Below are 18,075 nucleotides of genomic sequence, written 5' to 3'. Positions count from 1 at the left end.
TCGTCAGGTTTAGACATAATAATAGCTGCCATTTTGTGAGCTCTTAAAATTGGCCAGACACTTTATAAACATAACCTTATTTAATTTTATGAAGTTCATTGGAGGTAAGATTTATTAGATATAATTCATGACAGAGATCACTGATAAGTCTAATTTAAACAAGCAGTGCAAGATTAAAGTAGCAAGTGAGTAAAATAGTAAGTATTTAAATCCAAGTCATCTTGCTTCAAAGCTGGTTGATCTTTCCATTTATTTAATCATCATCTTAATTACTATTTAATTAGTGATACTTAACTGTAGGATGACAGAATTTTTAGTATTGGTCTAATCTTTTAATTCTTTCATCCAACCAACCACTCATCTAATAAATATTTCTTGAAACACCAGTTTGCTATGAGAGGCAATTGGGATTTTAAAGTAAAGTCTAAAACATAGCATCTGTCTTAAGAAGTTCATGTTTTTGAAAGTAGACAGGTTAAACTAACCAACTAAATAATTACAGAGATATGCAACATTTTATAAGAAGAAGACAAAGAGGTATCCATCTGCTGTGTGCAAAGGGAGGAGGGAGGTCAGGAAAGATTTCTTATGGGAAATAGGTTTTTAGAGTTGAGGAATATGAATATTGTCTTCAGTAACACAAGAAGAGAGACCATGATCTTGCTAGTTCCGTTCTACAGGTCTGGCTAAGTACTTTTCAGGCATATAAAGACATTTGTATAGGAAGGAGTCTTTGGCCTGTGTTTTATCCACTTGTCAGAGACCATGGAAAACAGAAGTGGGGTAGAACAAAGTATGAGTGAAAGTAGTGAAACTACGCATTGCAATAGAGATTACTTGGAATTTAATCTTGTTTCAAAGATTCTCCTGAACAAATTTTTATATAATCATGAATATAAAATTTGTTTAATGTTTGTATTCTATTACATTTTTTCCTTGTAGCTCCAATCTTCCAGCACCCCTCTCCCACTGAACTTCAAGATTAAGAGAATATTCGAGGTATAAGTTAACTGGGAATCATATCAGAGCATCACCTTCACCAATAGCAGGGAATCCAGAAATGATAACAAACATTCATCCTTTTAAATCAACTCTCATGCCTGACATTGTTCCTTTAATAAAGTCTCACCCAGACTTTAGTTGTAGTTATTAGTGGTTTACATGCTTTGGAGAAATTTTAAAAGCAATGTTTCATCATCCCCTGAAAAGTGAAGCATTTTCCACTTGTGATAATAATTTACAAAGGGAGAAGAAATCTTGTATGGCTTTTAGATTAAATGCAGGAAGAACAGAACATCAAGTGTTATTCAGACTGAGAGACAAGAACCTAAAATCTCTCCTCAGTGGATAAAGTTAGAGAAATATTTATTTATTTCCTTAAAATGTGCGGGTTGCTATGATACAAATTTGCAATAGACATGTGCCTTCTCCAATGTTTCTGATTCCTGGAAGACAGTCCCAGTGGGTGTCATCATGTGGTACCGTACACTGGAAGTCAGAGACCCATCTTCTCTGGGAACAGTGAAATCAGGGCATTTATGTCCCATCATCTCTTCATCAGTTCTCTTGGTTCTTTTACGGTCAGATATATTATGAATAGTCTATTTTCTTGTTCTCATATCTATCTATCTATATAGGTAGGTAGATAGATAGTTAGATATATAAATAATGTGCTTCAATATTTTTTCAAATACCTTTAACAAATTTCTAATGATAAAAAAGATAATGAAATAGGGCTCTTCACAGGTTTGTAACAGATGAGAGGTATGTAGAACTTTAGATGGGAAGAAACAGGAAGAAAATATTCTCATAGTAATAAAGCATGTAAACCACTAATAACTACAACTAAAGTCTGGGTGAGAAGTTTCATGAGCATGATTTGGCCTAAAACAGAAGCATATTTTGTAGCCTTAATGTTGCCCAGCAATAGACTATGTGTACCATTTTCTGAGTAGGCAGGCTTTGGAGGCATAACACCTGGGGTAGAAAACTGGCTTAGCCACCACTTGCTCTGTGTCTTTAGATAATTCTTGTGAATCCTCTTTCATGTATGTAAATTAGGCATTCCCATAGTACATACCTCATAGAATGACTAAACAGAGAAGATTAAATATTATATGTAAATTGCTCATCAGTCTGCCTTGCATACAGCAGTAAAAACACCTAGCAGTTTAAATAACATTTACTGAATGCTTCCTTTGGGCAGTCATAGTACCAGTAGTTACTGGATCTAATTCTCCACAAGACCATATATTGTAGAAAACTTTTCACTGCAATGTAAATAGAAAAATTGAGTATTAAAATACAGGGGCTCAAAATCTCATAATGGTACAGCAAGGATTCTGTCTGACTCCAGAGCTATGGTTGTAATCACTCATCATATTCTGAGTTTAAGGATGAATCTGACACATTACAAGCATTTATAAATAGCATCTATTCTTCCTTTCATTATTGCTAAAACTAGATACCTTAGGAAGAAAGGACTTGGAACTATTCAGAGATTGGTTAAGCACCCTTCCAAGGATTCTGGATGAAGGATGACTGCATCTTGTAGTAAATTATTCATGGCTTTGTACGATCCTTTCCACTTTACATTAGCTTTGGGAACAAGATAATGTATATTAAAATCCTGATTCTGCCACTTTCTAGTTATGTGACCCTGGATAAGATGTTTAACATCTGTGGGCAACTCAGCTGCCTATAAAATCAGGACAACAACATCTGTGTTGTAAAGATTCAGTGAAAATAGTGTGCATAAAATTGAGCCCACTGCTTGAAAAATTATACTTGGCAGAGTATACCAATAATTACAAATAATATTACCATATTTACATCTGTTTAAGTTTCTATTCCCTTGATGTGTTTTATTCTTCATCCTCACTTGTTTATGTTGGTCTTACCTTTTTACGTTTACTTAGTGTCTTAGAGTAGTCACAATTTTTCAAATGATTCCCAGGTCTATTCAGGGAAAAGAAGAGAATTCGGTGTAGAAAATTGGTTAAGAAAAGATAAACCTAGAAGGAACCACTGAGAGTGGAGGAAAGACAAATGAAAACAAGAGAGGAAGGAGGTAAGGTAGATCATGTGACTGACTTCTCATTTTGGTCTAAATCTAATGTTACTGCTAATTATAGTGAATTATGCAGATAAATGTTAAACCAATGGCCATTTATGACCCATAGCCCATTTCAAATGCTGTATAATAAAATATATATCTCCATCAAGAATGAGAAGGATAGATGGCTCCTCTTGGGTCAATAGTAATATAACTAGTCACATCTATAAGACAATTGTCCTAAACTGCCCTATCTATCCATTGTTCCAGGGTGACAGGTCAGTGGTGAGCTGTGGATTTGCCTTTATGACAGCTAGAAAGCAGAGAGGGTATCTTAATGGAGATCAATAACTTTGAGTGGAATAAATCATACAGAATCTCTACCCTTAAATGCAGTGTATTTGGGTAAGCATATTGGATTTAAGTTACACATTTATCTCATTAAGGATTGCCTTAAATCAATTTTTTATGAAATTGTTTACCTGAAACCAGATAAACTGAATATCCTTTTCACAGGGGAAAAGAAGCAAATATTAATAGGTCTGCTTTCATTTCAAAGAGGTTCTACTCCTTACATGTTTTAGGCTATGCAAAAGGTGGGAGGGAGGAAGACATCCTAGAGAAAACTGAGCATGACAAAGAAAATGAAACTGAAGCAGAAAATTCAGGCTCCATGTGAATCTCACACTATAGTTAGGCTGTCACTAATGTGGCTATTAACTTTTCATGTTCAGATTTATTATGCTGTCATTATAGCACTTTTCTTTGCTGAACTATCAGACCACTATTACATATTTGTTGGCATCTCATCTATTTAAGGGAAACAAGTGATTACCCGTTGCCAAGGAGACTAATAAGGAGTGTGCAAGCAAGGCACTGCAGAATTCTTCTTGGAAGATAACAAGTCACTTATATTTTATTTTTAATTAAATCATGAACTATCTCATTGTTTGAAGAAAAATGAACTTCTTCCTCCCATGAAAAAAGCACTCAAAGCACTTACTGAATGGATAAACCTATAGACTTAAAAAGCAGAATAAGTGCCCATGAACAACCAAAAATATTTGGAAAATAATTTATAAGTAGGATTCCCTAGAAAGAAAAATGACATCTTGGATTTGTTAAAGTTCTGAACTCCATCAGAAGCTCACAGAACATATCCTGTGTATTTCTGAAAAAGACAAGACATGAACCTATGGATATCAGTTTCTAGAGCATACAGATTGGGCAGCAGGTTTCAAGGGCGTAATGTGGGTGTTAGAATTAGGCGGATCTAGTTTAGAAGCTGTCATTCTTCCCCAAACAACTTGCCTTTTCAAAGTCTCCTAGTTTATAAAACAGGGAGAATGAAATATACCATAAGAATTGTTGCAATAATTAAGTGAGACAACATGTGTAAATCTGTTAAAATATATTAATCCCTTTACCGGGTCAATACTTCAAGTCATCACTCACTTAATTCAAGCATGTAATGAATACCTGCATCTACTCAGGAATTCTTTTGTTACTAGAGTAATTTTAAGTGCACTGAGATGTGTTTTATGACCAAGAGTATGGTCTACTTTGGTAAAATCCCTTTGTGCACTTGAATATATACTCTTCTGGCTTTAGAATAGTCAATAAATGTTACATAGGACAAATTGATTAGTAGTCAAGTTTTTATAATTTCACTGGGTTTCTATTTATGTTTTTATATTAATTAATGAGAGAGGTCTTTAAATCCCTTATGATAATGATGAATGGGTATATTTATTCAGTTCTATCAGTTTTGCTTCATGAATTTTTTAGCTCTAATGTGAAAAACTACTTAGGATTCTTACATCTTCTGGAAGAAATTATCTTTGGCATTTTACTTCATCATTTTTGTCCAGCTTGCTCAAATATCTACTTTTTAAAAAATTAATAGAGCTACTCTTGCCTTTTAATTATTGTTATTATTGTGTATTTTCTCCATACTTTACTTTTACTATTTATGTTTAATGTTTAAAGTGAATTCCTTTAGGTAGCAGATAGTTAGATATTGCTATTTTATCCAGTTTTTCAAGCAAGTTCAGTTTTTTAACTTGATATATGAACTATTTACAATTAATATGATTATTCATATTTTTATTTAAATTCATTGTTTTGGTACCTGTACTCTATTTGATATATGTTCTTTATTCCTTTTGCTTTCTATATCTGTTTTGAGAAATGAATGCTAAAGAAGTATTTGATAGTATCACAAAATTACAGTTCACTTATTTCCAGGAGACATAATTATGTTACAAACAAGATTTTTAATTTTTCAATGAAATATTTGCTGTTTAAATGATGGAATATTTTAGATTTTTAAAAAATAATCTAAGAAGTTTAGATCGTTGGACTGATAAATAAAATCAGATTAACCAGGAGATGATATTTCAATATACCACGGAATAAAATTAATGAGTAAGCCATATAAATATCAGAATGAAAATAAAATTACAGATAACAGGAAGAGTAAGTACAAAAATCTTGAAGTTGAAATATTCATGACAGGTAGAGTTCCATAATACCTCAGTTAGTATTTGTAGAACTAGAAGACAAAATGTAACTGCAGTTTTTTCTAGAATTTATTGTTTAAAAGCAATTTTTTTTTTTTGTTTGTTTTTGGTTTTTTTTTCCCGGTACTGGGAATTGAACTCACCATGTCCTGCTTGCCAGGCAGGTGCTGTGCCTCTGAGCTAAATCCCCAGCCCCTTTAAAAACAATTTAAATGAGTTTCTGTCAATATTAATTCTAACTCCTAAATTTTAGACAACACAATCTGGAGATTAGGAAAGACTAGGAGAAATAAAGACAAGACAAATCACTAAGAATTTAACACATCCAATCTAATACAATCGTCCCTCACTGTATCATAATTCACTTATTACAGCTTCACAGTATAGTGGGTTTTTTAAAAATATATACCTAATTTTGTATCGCGGAGTTTTCGCTATATCACAGGATTTTGTGGTATATAGGCATTTATATAATATTTATGATTTTAATTATTTTGGCCTAACGATATAAAAAATGTTAATTAAAACATATTAAAAGAATATTAAGTCAAAATAAAATATAGTATGTATTTCAATAGTGGAGGAATACCACACTGTACACAGTGGAAAAGTATGCCAGTGTGAGACTGTACACAGCACACTACTGGCTGATAGAATTGAAGGCAACCAACCACAGCACCGTGTTCAGTATCCTGGTTGCTGATTGGCTCAGTGACTGTAGCATCGCTCTGTTTCCTGTCCTGTGCTGTACCCATATGTTCAGCATCTCCCCTTGCTCCTCTTGGTTGGGCAGTACATTCATTTCATTGTTATCACCTTCATCACCAGCAGTACTGCACAGCTACACAATTCATGATCTTCATCATTCAAGCTGTAGTATACTTCACTGGTGAGTACCCATTACATAAGTTTAAGAGTGTAGAAAGTGTTTGAGAGCATATGAAGTGTTTGTAAGAGTCTGGGAAAGGTAAATAAGAGAGTAGGAAAGGTTTATAGGAATGTGGGAAGGATTTATAAAGCCTTAAAATATATATAGACAATAAAATAAATATAACACCACTACTTCACGGATTTTCATCTATTGTGTGTGGGGGGGGGGTTGCTGGAATGTGATTCCCGTGATAGGTGAGGGATTACTGTAGTTATACTTAAAAGTAACTACAAAGGTACAAAAATAAAACGTGAATGTTTGCGTTGGATTTGGGGAAAATTTCCAGAAAAAAAAATTTCTAATGTGTTTAAAATAGTCAACTAAATGTTATCTATGCATCAGGATGAAATTGATTCTAATCATAGGTAGTTTTAAAAAATGATGGAATGAGATATTAACAATAAAGTTGCTAAATATATAAGATGTAAATATATAAGGTATAAATATATGTGGTAAAACCCAACAAAACTGAAAAGAGGAACAGAAAAAATCTCAGGGTTAGTTGGAGACCTTAATACTTCAAATAAACTGCTTCCACATAGAATAAACTGCTAAACAGAAAATCAACAAGGTATAGAAAACCATCAACCAAGGGATTCAAATTACATTCATAAAACACTACTTGATAACAAGATATATTCTATTTAAGAATCCATGTACCATCAATCAAGATAAGTCGTATCCTAAATTAAAAAATCTTCACCATATTTAAGATTTAAATAATAAAAATTACATTCTTTTAACATGTTAGAATCAAACAAAAAGTAATAGAATAAAAAAATATATAGGTAAGAAAATCTTCAAACACATAGAACATAAACAACATACTTCTAAATAAGCCAAGGAGGAAGTCGCAAGGAAAATTGTAAAAAATACATTGAACTTGAATAAAAGTCAAACTGTAGTAAGAATATTTGTGATGACAAGTGTAGCAGTGCAAAAGAAAAAACCATCCAGCATTAAATGCATACATCAAAGAATAGGAGAATTCTTACATTACTAATCAATGTCAGACCTCAAGAACCTAGAAAAAAGCAAAATAATTTCAAAGTGATCAAAAGGATGTATATAATAAAGGTACTATGTAAAATTAATACAACTAAAAATAGAAAAATAATTTTAAAAATCAACAAAAGAAAGATCTGGCTGTTCAATGATTTTTCAAATTATCAAATCTTTGCACAAATGAAAAATAAAAGCTATAAAGAAAAAAGAGAGAGAAGAGAGAGAAAGAAAAAAGACAGAATTAAAGAAAGAGCAATATTAGGAAGGAAACAATATCACATCAGATTGTGCAGAGAAATAAAGGATAATAATAGTATACTAAAAAAACTCCAGACTCATGAATAAAACAACTTAAAACTGGCCAATGTCTCTTAAAATATTATTAAAACACATAATATTAAAGAGATAAATGAAAACATCTCATAACTCTTAAAGAAATTTAATATATAATTTGTAAAGAAAGGCAAACTCCGAATTCCCATGGTTTCACAAGTTAATATTGAGAGAACTAGCAGCAGTTCTTCACAACCTCTTCCTGAAATTTGAAAAGAGGTGATATTGCTCAAATCATTTTGTAAATTTAATTTTAGCCTGATACCAAAAGTACACAAAGACAGTATAATGAAAGAAGTCATCCTGATTATGGATGCAAAAGTGCTAAACAAAATATTAGCAAGTAGAATTCAGTATTATTTTCAAAAACTAATTTTATATCTTGGTCAAGTGGAAGCTAGACAATAAAATAAAATGACAAGAAAAGGACAAAGAATAGATCATAAATTCATTGAAAATAGAACAATGCAATCTATAAACCCGTGCACATGCAATCTCAGTTTACATTACAAAGCAATACTCAATCTTGACCTGCCTTTGAGAAACTCATGAAAAATTGATTTAATAAATTCTATATACAAAGAGAATGGGTGAAGTTATAGCATTAAACTATAAACAAAAGTAATTAGAATTCCTATTAATATTAGATAGAGTTCCAGGTTAAAATAACCAAGGGACTCATACCAAGGAGTATTGTGGCTAAAAACCATTAAGAATCTTGCAGTCATATATATAATAAAAGTTTTAGAAACAAGACAACAAATTAAAAGACATATAAAATGGTATTTCTTCTCAGGAGAAATGTCTGTTCATTCCAGTAGCCCAATTTTGGATTGTTCTTTCGTATTGAGAGGTCGAATTTTTTGAGCTCTGTATATATGTTAGATATTATTAGTCTTCAGTCTGAGTTACAGCTAGTAAAATGTTCTTTTCCCATTTTATAGGTTGTCTCTTCATAATTGGTGGCTTTCTCTGGTGTCCAGAAGATTTTTGATTGTTCATTCTTAGTATTATTTGTTGTGCAATTGGTTTTTCATTTGGGAAGTCTTTGCCTAATTATTCAAGAATTTTACCTATTTTAAGAATTCCAAAATGGCAGAGTAGTAAGTGGTAGCAACTCAGCTTCTCCACTAAGAAGTGTGTAGAGTCCAGAAAACAATAGTTTGCAGACAAACTGGAGTCAGTGGAAGACACCCAGGAACCAGCTGGGAACTGACGATGAAGAAGAAAACAGGATTAAGAGATACCGGAAAAATAGACCACCCTTAGAGGAAAGAGTACACAGCACTGCCAACAGTTGCTGGCTAGCTGCTAGTTGGGAGGCAAAATGAAACTAGCAACTTTTTGCTCGCAGAGAACCAAATAACTGTATAGGGACCAAAAGAATCACCTGCAGTTGTGACCAGTAGGGAGAACACAGGACACTTTTTCCAGAGCAGCCTTCCACAGTCAGCAGTTGGTGAGTGACTAAAGTACAAGCATCTGCAGCTACAACCTGGGAGCCCAAGTTGGCAGGGACAGCTTTGTAGGGAAAGGCTGAGTGTTTGAACCTGGCTTCCAGAGCAGTCCTTTGGCTGTTTCACATTGCCATGTTCCCTGAGTGGATGAAGGAAGGAGTCATGGCAGACCAGCTAACAGTTGGAAAGCAAACTGGGATGAGTTCCGCTGAAAGGCAGGGGCTGATGAACACAGACCAGGCTTCTGTGGTCAGAAGACAGGTTCAAGCTGAGTTATACAGGATTGGAAGCTCACACTGGCGCTATGTTCCCACTGTAAGTGGATCTGTATACCCAGCACCACTGTGAGGGCAGACTGCCACCTTAGACTTCCAGTATGAACAGAGACATGTCCTGGCCTGAGCTCCACTCCTTCACCTTAGGCTGAGGAAAACAGCCATACATCCAAAACAGTGGGAAACTTTCTTTCACTATTATTTATCTCATTGTATTATTTTTTTCATTTTTTATTTTTACTGACTTTAAATTTTTTATTCTTTGCTATTTTCCTCCTTCTGTACATTTTCCTCCAGGCTTTTTTCCCCAGTGTTTTAACCCTTTTTTTTCTGTTACCATTTTGTTCCTCTCTCTTGCTTGGGTGGTCTGGTCAATGTTTCAAGAAATATATTGAACAAGAATGATGGCAGCTGACATTCTGGATTTGTTCCTGATTTTAAGGGGAGAGCTTTCAGCTTCTCCCCTTTTAATATGATATTGACCATTGGTTTGTCGCAACATTTTTTATCAGATTGAGATAAGATCCCTGTACACCTATTTTCTTCAGGATCTTTACCAAGATTAGATAATCGATGGATCTACTTTTTAATCTTCTATGTTATCCTTTCAAATAATTCAACCATGTGCTTCTGGTTTCCTCTGCCTCAGTGATCCATGGATTGGGTTGGGATGAGTTGGAAGTTTTGAGAGTCATTTTGTTGCCTTATCTTCTCATGTTTCTATTACTTTTGTTTATTTGGCTGTTTTCTTTGTGCTTAGGTTTGTGGTCACTTTTAGTTGAAAGACTTTGTTGCTGGTATGAAAGTCTGTTCAGTTAATTTTTTAGTGATGCATTCAGAGTGTGGCTAAGAGTGCTATTTTCCTCCTTCTGTACATTTTCCTCCATGCTTTTTTCCCCATTATTTTAACCCTTTTTTTTCTGTTACCATTTTATTCCTCTCTCTTGCTTGGGTGATCTGGTCAATGTTTCAATTCTAATCCTTTGCCTCTGTCCCGAAGTTCTGACCATTTCTGTTAATTTTTGAGGAGAATATATAGTGTAATTGGCCCAGAACCCAGTTCTCCAAGAATGGACCACAGTATTGTTAATGTTGCCAGTGTAATTCAGGTATTGGTTTACGGAGAGCATCTATTAATAGCATCAACTATGGGACCTTGGCAATAGCAAGCAAATCAGCAACAATAATATCATCCAAGAAAACTGGATATTGACACACCATAAGATACATACCATAAGAGCAATTAATGTACCAACCTTAATCTTAGAAAAGAAATCTGTAATTATGTACACCAAGACAAACCAAATATTGACATACATCAGATATCTACTAATTGCAACAACTATCCTTCCACTAATGACAGAAAAGAATTCAAAAGTAATATCGTAGAGTTACCTACTAAAGATGATTTTACTATTAAAGATATAAAGGACTGGGAACAAGAGAATGCAAGAAAAATTTGAAAAAAAAAATGGGTAATGAAAAGGTGGGGAGAAAAGTGATTATTTTAGGGAGCAGAAGAATTATTTTAAGTAGTAGGAGGATATTTATATAATTAGATAAAGGTGACAGGAAAGAACAAGAAAAGAAAAGAAGAAAATGAGAATATAGAGTATAAAAATTAGAAAAATTAAAAGGAGAAGAGACAGGAAAGAGAGAAAATAAAGGAGTGTCTTGATTTTCTCTCATTGCTGAGACAAAATACCTAATGTCCAAAATTAAGCAAGGAAAAGTTTATTTAGCTCACAGTTTGTGAGACTTCAGTCTGTAATCAGCTGGTTCCAAGGCAGGGTGGCATGGCCCAGAGGCAACAGTTCAAGGCAACAAAAGACAACAAAAGCAACAAGAGCACAAGGTAGGGGAGAGCAGGCCTCTTTTTTTCCCTTATATTGTAAGCGGGCTACCACCCCCTATGGCGGGTGTACCATCTCCATGCCCTCCTCTTGCATAGGATGAGGATGTTTACAAATTGAGGAGCCTGGCCCCTGTTGAGTTGCTTAGTTGAACTTCTAAACTTCTCAAGTTGACACAATATATCAATATACCCCTTGTCAACTTGGCAACTAGATATGTTTCTTTAAACTTGTCTCCATATACAAAGACAAGATTACTCTTACCATTTCACAACTCGAACATTATAACACAGATTTAAAAATCCTTAAGAAGCAGTGTTAAGTCTATCAACATTATATTACATTTGGACCATAACAGTTCACCCCTGACCTCTTCCCCAAAGACACATGAACATCCCTTTAAGCAAAAAGGAATTTAGTCCACGTGTAAGAGTTGCCAGTTCTAACAGACTAAAAGGAATTTAGTCCACCTGTAAGAGTTGCCAGAGTTTCAGCAATGCTGAAAAGACCAAGTCCCAAATCTTTGAGATGCAAGGCAAACTCTTAGCTGCAAGGCCTTGTACAAATGAAAAGTTAGTTAGACACTTCCAATATTCAATGGCACAAGATAAACATTTTCACTCCAAAAGTGACAAACAGGGGACTACAAAGGAATGAGACCAAAGCAAGTCCAATCCAGCAGGGAAAATATTAGGGTCTGTAGCTCCAAGTCTGGCATCTTAGGCAATCTGTGACAAGTTGTGAGCTTCAAAGGTTTGGATGACTGTACCCCTATGGCACTTCTGGTGGCTACAGCTCCCACAGCTTCTCTCTTAGGCCCACTTTTCTCCCTCTTTGCAGGTTTCCTTAGCTAATGCACATTCCTGGCTTCTCCGAACTTCTGGGGTTTCCACTGTACCTTTGGCTTCACCCTCACAGATTCACATACTACCTTGTCAGGGGCACACTACCTGGCCTCCCAGGCCTTCAGAAATTGAGGTGGAAGCTTTTTGTAACCCCATAACACCTGCATTCTGCATGCACCTAAAGCCAGTGCCACGTGGATTATGCCAAGGTCTGCTGCCAGCTGGAGCAGTAGCCAGGCTTTCCTCTTTCAGCTGTAGGGGTCAAATACCTGGATCATTGGGCACTCTGAGTCCAATTCTGAGAAACAAATTTTCTACACTGCCACCATTCTGGAACATCTTGCTCTGTGGCTTTCTCCTCAAAGCAAAGTCTTTCACCTGTGCAGTTTTGCTGCTTCAAAGGGTAGAGACTTGCTGCTTCTTGTGATGCCCTTAGGCCATCTTTTCTATTCTCTTATTCCTTCTCAGCAATGGAGATCTCCTCAGCTCTATCTTCGCAGTCCATAGATTTACTGGAGTTGCCATTCTGACCAAACTCACAACATTTTAAATCATTCTGCTGTGCTCTTTGCTCTTGCTTCTCAACATAGATTTGGCTAAATGGCCCCAACAATAGCCATGCCACTGCCTCAACATTCAACTGCCTTGAAATACCTTCAGCCAGATTAATTAGTCTACAACCCTTAATCTCAGTCTTAGACAAAGTCTCTGGATATGAGCAAGATGCAGACAAATTTTCTGCCAAGCCATAATACACATCATCTAGAGTCCAAGAGCAATACAGTCCTTCCCAGCAGAAAGCTCCCAAGCCTGGTCTTTATCAATAGGATTTCTATCAGCCTTCTGGTCTTCTGAGCTCTGACCAGAATCTCCCTTACAGTACAGCCTAAGGCATTCCTGCTCTATTGTCTTAGATGACATCTCCATACCTTTCCAAACTCTTCCTGCAAGCCATAACCAAAGGCTCTTGAACCACATGGTCAGTAATAGTCACAGCAATGACCCCACTTCTCTGGTATCAAATTCTGTCTTGGTTAGTTTTCTCTCATTGCTGAGACAAAATACCCGATACCCCAAATTAAGGAAGGAAAGGTTTATTTAGCTCACAGTTTGTGGAGTTTTCAGTCCATAATCAGCTGGCTCCAAGGCAGGGTGGCACATGGCAGCAGGCAGCAGTTCAAGGCAGTAAAAAACAGTAAAAGCAGCAAGAGCACAAGGTGGGAGAGAGCAAGCCCCTTTTCCTCCCTTGTATTGTAAGCAGGCCACCACACCCTAGGGCGAGTGTAGCTCTCACACCATCCCTGTGCCCTCCTCTTGCACAGGGTGAGGATGTTTACAAAGTGAAGGACTTGGCTCACTGTTGAGTTGCTTAGTTAAGCTTCTAAAGTTCTCAAATTGATGCAGTGTATCAACCATGAGAAGGAATAAGAAAAAGAGGAAAGAAAATGAGTTCAAAAACAAAAACAAAAAATTTTCTATGTATTTTTCAATGAGTTGTTTCCTTCCAGGATCCATAGTTTTGGAATCCAGCAATTCATAGTTTTCTCCATCTAGCCTTTTTGGCCTACGAGTTTGTGAGGTGTGGAAACTATTCTAGAGGCCCCTCTGTGTACCCTAGACTGTGGCAATGTCCATACCTGACATGTGGTTACTCACATTTTTAAGCAAAGAATGTAATCTGACTTCAGATCTCTAGTGGATGTAGACCGCATAGCAAGTGTTCAAGTACTTAATGCTGGTGGGCACTTCAGACCCAGCCATTTCTAACCATATGTCAGACCAGACCTGCTTTCTCACCGTGGAGGTGGCATCCATGTCCTTCCTACCCTGAATTTAAACTTCTCAGGATTTCTTTCCATTTCACTCTTTGTCTGAAGCTGTCCCCATGGTTGTCTCTCAGCCAGTCACTATGGTAGGGTAACACTGGGGGCCCTGAAGTGAAGTTGCTTTTAGTTGTTATGGGTCCCAGATTTAAGTAATTAACCCCTTCTAAAATCGCACCTAATTAAGGACTCTCTGACAATATGTTGGGCGCTTGTGCTTGAATCCCTCTCTGGCAGTTGTTGTCATGTACAAGTGGTCTCCTTCTCAAAAATCTCACACTGTTCACAATTGCTTGGGGCTGCACTGCAATTGTTCCCTTTATCATCTAGCCTTGGATGTTTACCTTGTTTGTTTCTTTTAACTTTATTCTTTTTATTAATACATGTTTGTGTTGCATAATGATCACATCTATCTTAGAGAATTTGTACCTGTCATAATATATCTATCTTAATTCTTCTCTTCTCCCTATTCTTGCCCTTTCTTCAATCCTTTCCCTTCCCATTTACACAAGCTTTGTTTCCATAGTTTAAGACAGAATTCAGATTTTTGTTTTTTGTTCTCTACATTGTGGACAATCTTTCCAAATTCTCTTTAAATTCTAATTTTTCCTGTCAGTTCTTTCCAAATTCCTGGTGATCTACTTCTCTTTTGTTCTTTGCCAAGTTATTGTTTTCTAATGTCTGCATTTTGGATTATAGAGATACTGAATTTTACTATCAAACACCACTTTCCAATTTTCCTTTTACTTTTGCTAGAAGTCTTATAGACACAAATGAAATCTAAATTAGCTAAAGATCAACTTAAATAAGTACAAGCAAAGGATCTGCTAATGAAAAAAACAGAAGTATCTGCTGATGAAAATCTATAGCTCATATTCAGACATCTATTTTCAATGACTTTATTATACCTAATCTTTCCCCATAATCCCGTGCCCTGGCTCCTTAGCTTTTTAGCTGAGGTGTTGCATTCCTGCATTTTGTCTTCGACTCCCTGCATGTTTACAACATTCATGTAATTCACAGTACTTGCATGCAGAGACTTTAAATTTCCTAACAATTCTAGCAAGTACATCTCCCTGTATTGGCTTTTATTGGCCAAATAAGTTTCTGTGATCAATCTCTGTGAGTGCGTATAGAATATTCTAATTAGTTTGCACCAGGACACATGCTTAACTCCGGGGTAGAGTATTGTCACTTTTACTCAAACTACATGAATAGAGGGATTCCAAAGAAAATTTGTGCTATTCACTTCAAAGCAGAGGAGGAAGTTGATGAGAAACAAGTAAAATGTTTGCTAGAAGGATCAGAATAATATAATTAATAAGGTTAATCTTATAGGTGCAGACACCTAAATGTCATCATATTTAACAATCTTCTTTGTAAATTAAAGTCATGATTATGAATACCACATTTTTGCTTATAGCTCCCAGCCTCATATGTATTCACTAGCCTCTATTTCGTTTGCATTGTAACAGGCTGGTATCTTGTAAAGGTCTCAATTCTTCTGACAGGTTGTTTTAAATTGTTCTTAATGCTGCCAGCCTATCTACACTGTGAAGAAGCCTTTCTTTGTCCTTCTCTTGGTTGATATTCTAGAGTCCATGCCTTACCTGTGTTGGTCCACATGTTCATAAGGTCTCTGAGCACCAGAACTGCTAAATACTTTCTCCTGAGATAATGCTGGTACAAAGTGTATATACTGTTCTTTTATCTATGATTTTCCAAGCATACATGCAGTCCTTCCTTATCTTCTCTTCAGTACTAAAACAAGCTGATAATTTCTTTCTTGTTGTTTCTTCTTTGTCTTTTGTTTTCTGATACTGGAGGTTGACACACACATGTTAAGCATCTACTATACCACTGAGCTACAGCTATTGCCCCTATGTCACTGAAATTATTTAACATGTCTGCATTATATATTTGAAACTTACATTAAATAACAAATGACTCATGGTATACACTTTGTGAACTTTGCAGAGGGTCCTGGATTGTACTCATAGAGTCTACTACAACATGCTTTTTTGACCTGTCCTGAGCCCATTTCTTCCTGTCAGTAATTTTACTTAAGAAAAAAAATTAAAACAAAAGTGAAATACAAGTATGCACATATTAGAATAGCTAACGTCCAAAATATAAGCTCACTCATTTTGTATATAGAGGCTTGTTTTTGTTGATGATATGTGTGCAAATCAGTTCTTTTTTTTATAAATTCATAAAATAGACTATTTATGACGAACATGTCCATCTTATTTATCACAATTTGAATCTCTTGAGTAATGTAGTTTTACTACACAAAAGTAATTTGAATTTGTGAAATCAAAGTTGGATTTCAAATAAATTAGTTTCAGTAAATATGCTGTGAGATAAAAGACAATATATTTCTTTCCAAACTGAAATATCATTTCACAATAAGCCAACGTTTTAGTATCTACCCTAAGATTGACTTCAATGAAGGCCATCTTACAGGGACAGGAGAGCCTATATGCTTTTATTTTAATAAACTTGAAAGTATCATTAAGTGCTTCTACACATTTTCAGGAAATAAAGCAGTGATAAATTTTCATTATAAAATGCACTATCACAGGAAGCAAATAACATTCCTTTCTAGCAGTACTGTATGTTAGAATGCTGGGCATTTGATAGGTAAGATCTTTTCATTTCCTTTAATAAGTAGTTTATAGATGTAATGGAATTTGTCAGAATTTACATTTGCCCTGTTGTTCAAATATATAGATTTATAAGCAAATTCTAGATTGTGTTTGGAAAGTAAGTCAACAGTCTTTTGTTTTGCATTTACTATAAATAAATGCAATCTTCATATAATCTTCATAGAAATCAATAAAATATTCATAGAAGTCAAGAAAATGTTTTAAAAATATTTTTTCAAATCATGGTACTTAAGAGGTAGTGATAACAGGTTTTTTGTTACTATTCATCTCACTTCAAATACTGTGGAAATTATGGTCATTGGTAAGTTCTAGCAGAATCAGCTGTATACTAAAAGGGAAGAATATATTGTATGTATTTTCAAATTTCTTTCTTTTTTACCCACAATACATTGTAGTTGTAACTACTGAATCAGGAAATGTGAATCCATTTTATAGAGTAATAAAGTGAATGGTAAAATAATGTGTGTTTATTTGTAATAAATGCCCAAAATTCAGTGGCTGTTATCTTTGATTGAACACTCTAATCTTTTGGACGGGCAAAAAAAATCTAGATTGATTTGCAATTGCTTGTGTATCTCACCCTAAACTTGTGAGGTTTAGCCTTTGTACATGCTTTTATATCTGCAGCTCCACCCTTCTCTTTCCCAAATTCTTCCCAATATATTTTATAATGCACTTTGTCTTGGGCACTTGCTTCTCAAATCCAGTTGTGTCTGTACTTTCACTTATCATTAAAGTAGCACAGATACTTGTCTTTTTGCTTGGTTATATCTGGTTATATTATGCTATCATTGACTTTGTAATAATTCTCATTTGTACAATCTAAACTCTTAGAAAACATAGTTATGATCAAATATTAAAAATCACATTTACATTATCTTAACGCAAGGCACAGAAGTTACTCCAGAGGCAAAATAAAAAACAGGTTGTTAAAACTCATAATGATAATACACTTACATCGCATTATTATATTTTCTTATTGTTTAGATTTAACAGCCAGAAACTATTAACTGTATGTTTATTATGGCTATTTTGTGTTTGCATAAATAAATTATTCATTTGAGTGGCTTTATAATATCCAATAAACTCTCTGCCTGAAATTGTCTTCAAATCTTCAACTCTTGCAAAGTACAAGCAACTTATACCTTTGAATGTTACCTATCAAGTTCTACCATTCCAATGAATATTTCTAATTTCCAGTCAAGGCTGAGGCCTAAAATTTTCTCTTCACTTTGCAAACCAAAGAACACCTGGAAGTTCTATATATGGTAAATGATTAGATATAGTACAGCTGGAATTGAATTGAT

Source organism: Chinchilla lanigera, unplaced genomic scaffold, assembly GCF_000276665.1.
Source record: "Chinchilla lanigera isolate Chin_1 unplaced genomic scaffold, ChiLan1.0 scaffold00029, whole genome shotgun sequence".
NCBI classification, from domain to species: Eukaryota; Metazoa; Chordata; class Mammalia; order Rodentia; family Chinchillidae; genus Chinchilla; species Chinchilla lanigera.
This window is presented reverse-complemented; position numbering follows the sequence as displayed.